At 38.5% G+C, this 8,513-nt stretch overlaps 1 long non-coding RNA gene across 1 annotated transcript; it reads right to left on the reverse strand.

Moving 5' to 3' along the window:
- Positions 1 to 3,301: 3,301 nt before the first annotated feature.
- Positions 3,302 to 7,907, reverse strand: LOC126828896 (uncharacterized). Its single transcript, XR_008788797.1, has 4 exons — positions 7,771 to 7,907; positions 5,897 to 6,188; positions 4,444 to 4,716; positions 3,302 to 3,465 (listed from the first exon to the last, which is right to left on the reverse strand). It is a non-coding gene; the product is annotated as an uncharacterized LOC126828896 (long non-coding RNA).
- Between the last annotated feature and the right edge of the window lie 606 nt (positions 7,908 to 8,513).

Genomic DNA, 8,513 nt, shown 5'->3' on the forward strand with positions numbered 1-8,513 from the left:
TTCTCATTTAACGCCGTCATTTAATAAACGTCGTTCGGATGGGACGATAAAACAGGTCACATGCACACGTTGGCGTGCACGTAACCAGCGGCTGCCAGGCAGGATACGCCCACATTTTCGAGAGATGGATAGAAAACAAGGCTAAAACGAAAGTGATTTTTCCTACAATCAAGGGCCATAATTCAGGAAATTACAATTCGATATGCGCAAATATCGAAAGGAACCGAGATCTTTTGGTTATAAACTTACATTTCAAGTTTCAACAAAATCGGATAAAAATTGTGACCTCTATAGGGTCCACAACCTTGATATACCATATTTTTACGCTATTTGAGAACGAAGGGCGGCCATTTTGTCTGTCAGTTTTGGGCCGATTTTCAGGAAATACAAACTCAGTGTCCTTAGGGTGTAACGGTGATATAATAATAGGCTACGTTTTATTAAATCGGATAAAAATTATGACCTCTATAGGATCCACAAGCTAAAAACGCAATTTTTCGTACAATCAGGGGCCATAATTCAGGAAGTTACGTTCCGATATGCGCGAATATCTAAAGGAACCGAGATCTTTGGGTTATAAACCTACATTTCAAGTTTCATCAAAATAGGATAAAAATTGTGACCTCTATAGGGTCCACAACCTTGATATACCATCTTACGCTATTTGAGAACGAACGGCGGCCATTTTGTCTGTCAATTTTGGGCTGATTTTCACGAAATTCGAACTCAGTCGTCCTTAGCGTGTAACGGTGATATAATAATACGGTTTTTTAAATCGGATAAAAATTATGACCTCTATAGGGTCCACAAGCTAAAAACTCGATTTTTCGTACAATCAGGGGCCATAATTCAGGAAGTTACGGTCCGATACGCGTGAATATCGAAAGGATCCGAGATCTTTGGGTTATAAACCTACATTTCAAGTTTCATCAAAATAGGATTAAAATTGTGGCCACTATAGGGTCCACAACCTTGATATACCATATTCTTACGCTATTTGAGAACGAACGGCGGCCATTTTGTCTGTCAGTTTTGGGCCGATTTTCAGGAAATACAAACTCAGTGTCCTTAGGGTGTAACGGTGATATAATAATAGGCTACGTTTTTTTAAATCGGATAAAAATTATGACCTCTATAGGATCCACAAGCTAAAAACGCAATTTTTCGTACAATCAGGGGCCATAATTCAGGAAGTTACGTTCCGATATGCGCGAATATCGAAAGGAACCGAGATCGTTGGGTTATAAACCTACATTTCAAGTTTCATCAAAATAGGATAAAAATTGTGACCTCTATAGGGTCCACAACCTTGATATACCATCTTACGCTATTTGAGAACGAACGGCGGCCATTTTGTCTGTCAATTTTGGGCTGATTTTCACGAAATTCGAACTCAGTCGTCCTTAGCGTGTAACGGTGATATAATAATACGTTTTTTTTAAATCGGATAAAAATTATGACCTCTATAGGGTCCACAAGCTAAAAATTCGATTTTTCGTACAATCAGGGGCCATAATTCAGGAAGTTACGGTCCGATACGGGTGAATATCGAAAGGATCCGAGATCTTTGGGTTATAAACCTACATTTCAAGTTTCATCAAAATAGGATTAAAATTGTGGCCACTATAGGGTCCACAACCTTGATATACCATACTCTTACGCTATTTGAGAACGAACGGCGGCCATTTTGTCTGTCAGTTTTGGGCCGATTTTCAGGAAATACAAACTCAGTGTCCTTAGGGTGTAACGGTGATATAATAATAGGCTACGTTTTTTTAAATCGGATAAAAATTATGACCTCTATAGGATCCACAAGCTAAAAACGCAATTTTTCGTACAATCAGGGGCCATAATTCAGGAAGTTACGTTCCGATATGCGCGAATATCGAAAGGAACCGAGATCGTTGGGTTATAAACCTACATTTCAAGTTTCATCAAAATAGGATAAAAATTGTGACCTCTATAGGGTCCACAACCTTGATATACCATCTTACGCTATTTGAGAACGAACGGCGGCCATTTTGTCTGTCAATTTTGGGCTGATTTTCACGAAATTCGAACTCAGTCGTCCTTAGCGTGTAACGGTGATATAATAATACGTTTTTTTTAAATCGGATAAAAATTATGACCTCTATAGGGTCCACAAGCTAAAAATTCGATTTTTCGTACAATCAGGGGCCATAATTCAGGAAGTTACGGTCCGATACGGGTGAATATCGAAAGGATCCGAGATCTTTGGGTTATAAACCTACATTTCAAGTTTCATCAAAATAGGATTAAAATTGTGGCCACTATAGGGTCCACAACCTTGATATACCATATTTTTTTTACGCTATTTGAGAATGAACGGCGGCCATTTTGTCTGTCAGTTTTGGGCCGATTTTCACGAAATTCGAACTCAGTCGTCCTTAGGGTGTAACGGTGATATACGTTTTTTAAATCGGATAAAAATTATGACCTCTATAGGGTCCAAAAGCTAAAAACGCGATTTTTCGTACAATCAGGGGCCATAATTCAGGAAGTTACGGCCCGATATTGCGAATATCGTAAGGAACCAAGATCTTTGGGTTATAAACTTACATTTCAAGTTTCAACAAAATCGGATAAAAATTGTGACCTCTATAGAGTCCACAACCTTGTTTTGAAATTAGTCTCGCTTAACGAGTCTATCGACCATTCTACGTCTGACAGGTCGGGATAATCAAGACTACTTTTTTACGAAACATAACAAAGCTAGAACAAGAAATTGAATTTAGAAATGAGCACGTTAGCTAGCTCAACAATTGTTTTAAGAAGCTTGTAAAAGTAAAATGAAACTACTGCTAGTATCATGTTCATGTCTAAGCCGAGTGATTCAGAGATATTTGTACTAAACCAAAAGATGCCGCTCTTAACGGTACAGTTAATGATAAAGCGATTTAAAAAATGAAACGAACGTAATTTCAAAATCTGCTGTAATAACCAAGAAGCTTAATTTTACTGCTATTCAAAATCGTCAACAATAAATTTTTTACGGTTGTAATAGTTGATATTTGTAGAGAATTGCACGTGCCATGGCTATTTATAGTATCATACTGTCAGAAAGTTGGTCTCGGCACGGCGAATGTGCACGCTTCAGTGGTAGTCTCGAACTATCAGCGGTGGACTGTATTTCTGTGAGTACATGGGTCACCCTATACATGGCATAATATGCCCATCTTCAATAACATGACAGGAAATCTAGATCGATCAATACACTGCAAAATCAAAATGCGGGTGGGGTGCATAAAAATTGTAAAAAGAAACCGCAAACAAAATAGAATATAGCATGACATTTTTATATCGACTCTCGTAACAAGGATAATATATGGTTTAACAATTCTCGTTTTTCAAGAGATTCCAGGAAACTACGTTTGGTGACGGTTGGCGACGCTGTAGTAGATTTTCTGGATTTAAACTTGGATTGTCGTGACTTCTTTTCTGCCTCTGAAAAATATACCATTTAATGATTCAGCTATTCCGATACTTAATTCAATAGTCGACAGGAATTTTTAAAATACTATACACCCAATAATGGCACACTATATTATTATTTGGGATATTCCAAGTCTTTCCACAGCGGGGAAAGTGTGTGTGTGTCAGTGTGTGGGGGGGGGGGGGGGCAACATGCGACGAGTAACAAAGCACAACACAAATCTAAAATTTAATAAGGGTTAATTTTAAAATTTCAATGTACATTCATTTTGTCAGGCGCCCCTTTAGAAATGGGATAAACATTGAAATGTATGAAAAGTTTTTACCCATTTCTATACCCCCCCCCCCCAATCTAAACACCCCCTCCATTAAGAAAACCCTACAAACTAGGGTGTTGAAATTCAGAAGGGGGGAGGGAACGAGTAAAGCGTACTATGCCCAGGGTCCAGGAACCCAGTGACGTCATACTCTTCAGTTATTGTACAGCCTGCTTAAACATACATTATGCAAGAGCTAAATCTGCCTATTGCAGGTTTTTCTTTAGGTCTGAAATGTTTTCTAAAGTATTAGACATTAATTAACTGATCCAGGCCTTAATCAACTCTGATGGCATCAGATTTCTCCGATATTAAATCAATTTGAATGGTTCAGCGATACTTTGATTTAATCAAATATGGAGGACCGAGACTTGGCTTCGATCAACCAGTACGGTGGTTGAAATTATTGCACATGTCTGTCAAACCTTCAAAGGCTAATATCTTCACTTGCAATAGAGTAATTTGAATGGAATGACATTTTCAAATTATTCATTTTACATCACCTACTTTCGAACTTATAGCAAGACTGGCTAGTTCTTTATCTAAATCTTACATAATGTATCATTAAAACTGATTTAGACAAGAAACTGATTGTAATGGCTTATACAGTATCTCGAGAGAATCGCACAAATCCCTGGTTAAATATTTAGAAACGGTTAAATAAAAAACATACCTAAATAATCTTGAAATTCCTCACACGTGTCTTCAAGAGAATCCAGTAAATCGCCATATTTTTCAAAATCTATTTTGGGACCTCGCTTAAAAGCTCGATTCCGCTTTCTGGCACCACGGCCCTTCTTTTTAGAAGCTTTTTTGGTATTGTCTGCCTTTTTTGTATCTTTGTCTTTTTTATCAGCGACAGCTTTTTGTAATTTCTGTATTTTCAATGCTCGACAAACGTATCTTAAACTTAGTACAAGTCCTGGTCGGGCTCTTTTCCTTTGACCTTAAAATAAACCATAAGATATTGAAGACCTCAATATTGACAGGTATTAAAAAAAGGACAATAATGGTACCAGTCATTATCCTATATGTGATAGACTGGTTAAACACGTTTCAAATATAATTTTTAACACAGATCATTGCTACGATAGATGTTAATCTATGTTTCAACAATCGGAAGTGACGAACGGAATAGGAAAACACGAGTTATCCCTTTATCGTAGCAATGATCTGTGATAAAATAATATTTGGAACGTGTTTAACCAGTTCTATCACATGTGATAATGGCACCAATATGTCCTTTAAATATAGAACCATGATATGGATATTAACCCGTTTTCCATTCATTACATAAACTCAGCGGAAAACGCTAGATCGGAAACAGTCCTGCACATTTTTTCTGACTGATGTCATATGGATATGGTTAGGGTTTTTGGAGAAGGGTTAGGACCTGTAGATTTCGTCGCGAGATGTAAACAGGGAGCGTTAACCCTGGGCCTAACCCTAAACCCAACACACAAGTCACATAAAATTATGAAGTCATATGTGCAGGACAGTCTCCGATCTAGCGCTCTTCAACCCCTAACACGGTTGTCGGGCAAAAAAAATTACCATTACTCGACATGGTTCGAGAGCCACGGTGACTTAAAAGAGCTAAGTCGCTAATATTTGGGACCTAGAAATTGACACAAATGGGTCGCAACGCATACAATAATGTAATATGAATGTATATAAATTGATTTACATTCAATCATTTCTGTTTTTACTGTAATTTCTAATCAGTTAGGTTCGGCGACATACGCCAGTATTCTCAATCGAATTTCAATCTCTAGCTTCTGGTTATTCCAGTCTACGCCGATAGTATTTATTGGGCATGCTCTTCAGATAATATAGCGTCACCGTTTGACATGACTTTTGGAATATGCCTAGCCTCGTTTTTCGAGTCCCTTATTACACATAGCGCTGAAACGCATTATGGTACACGATTCGTGTACCAATTGTAAAATGTTTATTTTGTCTTAAATATTGGATATCAGAAGGCCATCTTTTCCCGGGGGGGGGGGGGATTCGATACAATTGAAAAATAGCACATGGGGCGTATTAACGAACGCCGCTCGACCGTTCTAGTCACGGGATGACATACACCCACGTAAAAAAAATAAAGTGTCGATACATGTCAATACCTCTAAACCTCCGCGTTTCTATATCCTCTTCAGAATCAGAATCAGGTAGATGTCGCTTTAGCTGTTGTAGAACAGCGTTGTCCTCCGTATCATCCGATAGTTGTCGTAGTTGTTGCAGTGAAACATGTGCGTTGTTCTCCGTATCATCCGATAGTTGTCGTTTTAGTTGCTGTAGAAGGCCTGCGTGGTTCTCTGCATCATTGGACATTAAACTGTCAATCCAACTGGCCTCCGATGCCAGAACCAACGCTGGTAGTAAGATAACGAATAGTTGTAAAGATAACATGGCGGTCTGAAACAAAAACACAAAATGAGCAAATATTATGCACGATCAAATCAAGTTTAACGTCCTACCGTTCTGCTTGACTGGGCTAATAAAGACGGGCATAAGCCACACGGTGGGCTACGAGAAAAACTTTGCCCGGGCAGAGGCACTATGGCCTACTCTAACATCGAATTCCAACTGCCAAGGGATCTTTTACGTGAACACCAATGTTTACAGGGGACCGGTTTTGGGTCCCATCCGAACTAGATAGGTTCTTGTCAGTCCCCGCCCCCCGCCCGTCCTGCACCACCGACAAGGGGAAACCACGTGGTAAAATCTCGATGAAGCCACTTACAGCAATGAATTGAATTAAAAACAGATGGGCATGAAATGTTGCATTTTATTTTTAATTCGAAACTGTGCGTTCGCCTGTACAATATTGATCTAGTCGTAATTGGAATCGGGTTATAACGCAAGGATAGCCATTATTTAAAGATATATAATATATAGCTTTAGAAGGCCACGCGTCAGCCGACGGGAACCATCACGACTGCAGGTTATGCTTTGTCCGATATGCAATTACAAATTCTTACGAAGTTCCCGTCTCCGACCCAGTATAGCTTATACATAACAATCATACCGTTCGTTCTAGGGGACACTGACCGATTTAGACTATTGTAATGATATTCTATAGACTGACCACCGACCCCACATTTATGAAGATATGTCGATATGTCAACAAATCAATCCACCAAAACTGACTAAAAGGGGAATTAGGAAGATTAGATAACGCGGTGGCGGTTATCGATATAATAGTTACAAGCTAGATAATGTAAAGGGAATATGCTGAAAGTTTCAGTTACATTGATCCACTCTGAACCGCGATATTGGAGATTGAATTGTGGCCTAGTCTCGATTACTAAAGTCGATACGATACCCCCCCCCCCCCACCCAGGTCTTTTCATGTTTATAAAGTATGTCTAATTAATATTAAAAATACATTATGCAAGAACTAAATCTGCCAATTGCAGGTCTTTCATTAGGCCTGAAATGTTAAGGAGCTATATCTAATATTTGGGACCTAGAAATAAACCCAACGTATATAATAATGCAATCCGATTATATATAAACTGATTTACATTCATTTGTTTCGTTTTGACTGATTACAAATCAGTTATGTCCATCGAAATACGGCAGAGTCTCAACGAGTTAGACTTAGGTATTAGACATTAACTTATCCAGACCATAATCAACACTCGGTGGCATCGCTAGCTTGCGATATTTACTGGATTAGAACCCGGTCTGCTGCTTCTGATTTTTTTATCCTACCGACTTAGTAATGATGATCGAGGCTAGGTCCAAAATTCATTCGCTAAATACTCGGTTCAGCGTGGATCAATTTGACTGAAATTTTCAGCAAATTCCCTATTTATTATCTAGTTTTTATAGTAAGAACTACCAGCTCTTTATCTAAACTCACATAATGTATCTTTAATAGAACATTTCAGGTCTAAAGAAAGACCTGCGATAGACAGATTTAGCTCTTACATAATGTACGTGTATGTTTAAACTATGTAACATGATACAAAATTACAAAATGAATTATTACCTTGTAAATGATCTCCACCAACTATTCAACCAGCAAACGAAACATCTATGTTACATCTGAAGAGCTAACGTCATATTTATAGCCTGCAACTCACGTGCATGGCTTTGATAGTTTGGGCGGTTGGATTAAACTGTTTGAAAATGACAATTATGCGTTTGGGCGATAGGAACAGCATTTGGCCACCCAAAATTAATGAAATGGGGTTTAACGTCCTACGTTTCTGCTCCGACTGGGCTAATGGAGACAGGTGCATGCCACACAGTGTGCTATGAGGGATATTTTACCCGGACTTATTAACCTGTAAGGATAATTCTCTTTGATCTTTGGTGTATATTCTATGCCCGGAATAACTTGCGGTCTGAAAGACGGGGGAGGTTTTGGATATACACAGGGAAATTTGGGGTTATTCTTCTGAAAGTTTTTCTTTAAACCTGTAACGGGTTATTCTTCCAGGGATGTTTTTTTTCCACAAGAAAACGTGTGTAAGATTCCCATTGTGTTGGGGTGAACGTAACAGATCGCATATATCCTATGGATATGCTTCAGATACCCATTCACATTGTAAATTTTCATTCCAGCTATGCATTGCAGGGTAATCTTATTCAATCATTGGTTTTGCAGCTTGTCTCCATATTCTTGCAAAATAATTGCTGCGTTTAATGTGCAGGAAAAAACCACAAGGGGGTAAAACATCCACAAGCTAAAACATGATTTTTCGTACAATCATGGGCCATAATCCATGA

Source organism: Patella vulgata, chromosome 7 (assembly GCF_932274485.2).
Source record: "Patella vulgata chromosome 7, xgPatVulg1.2, whole genome shotgun sequence".
Taxonomy (NCBI): Eukaryota; Metazoa; Mollusca; class Gastropoda; family Patellidae; genus Patella; species Patella vulgata.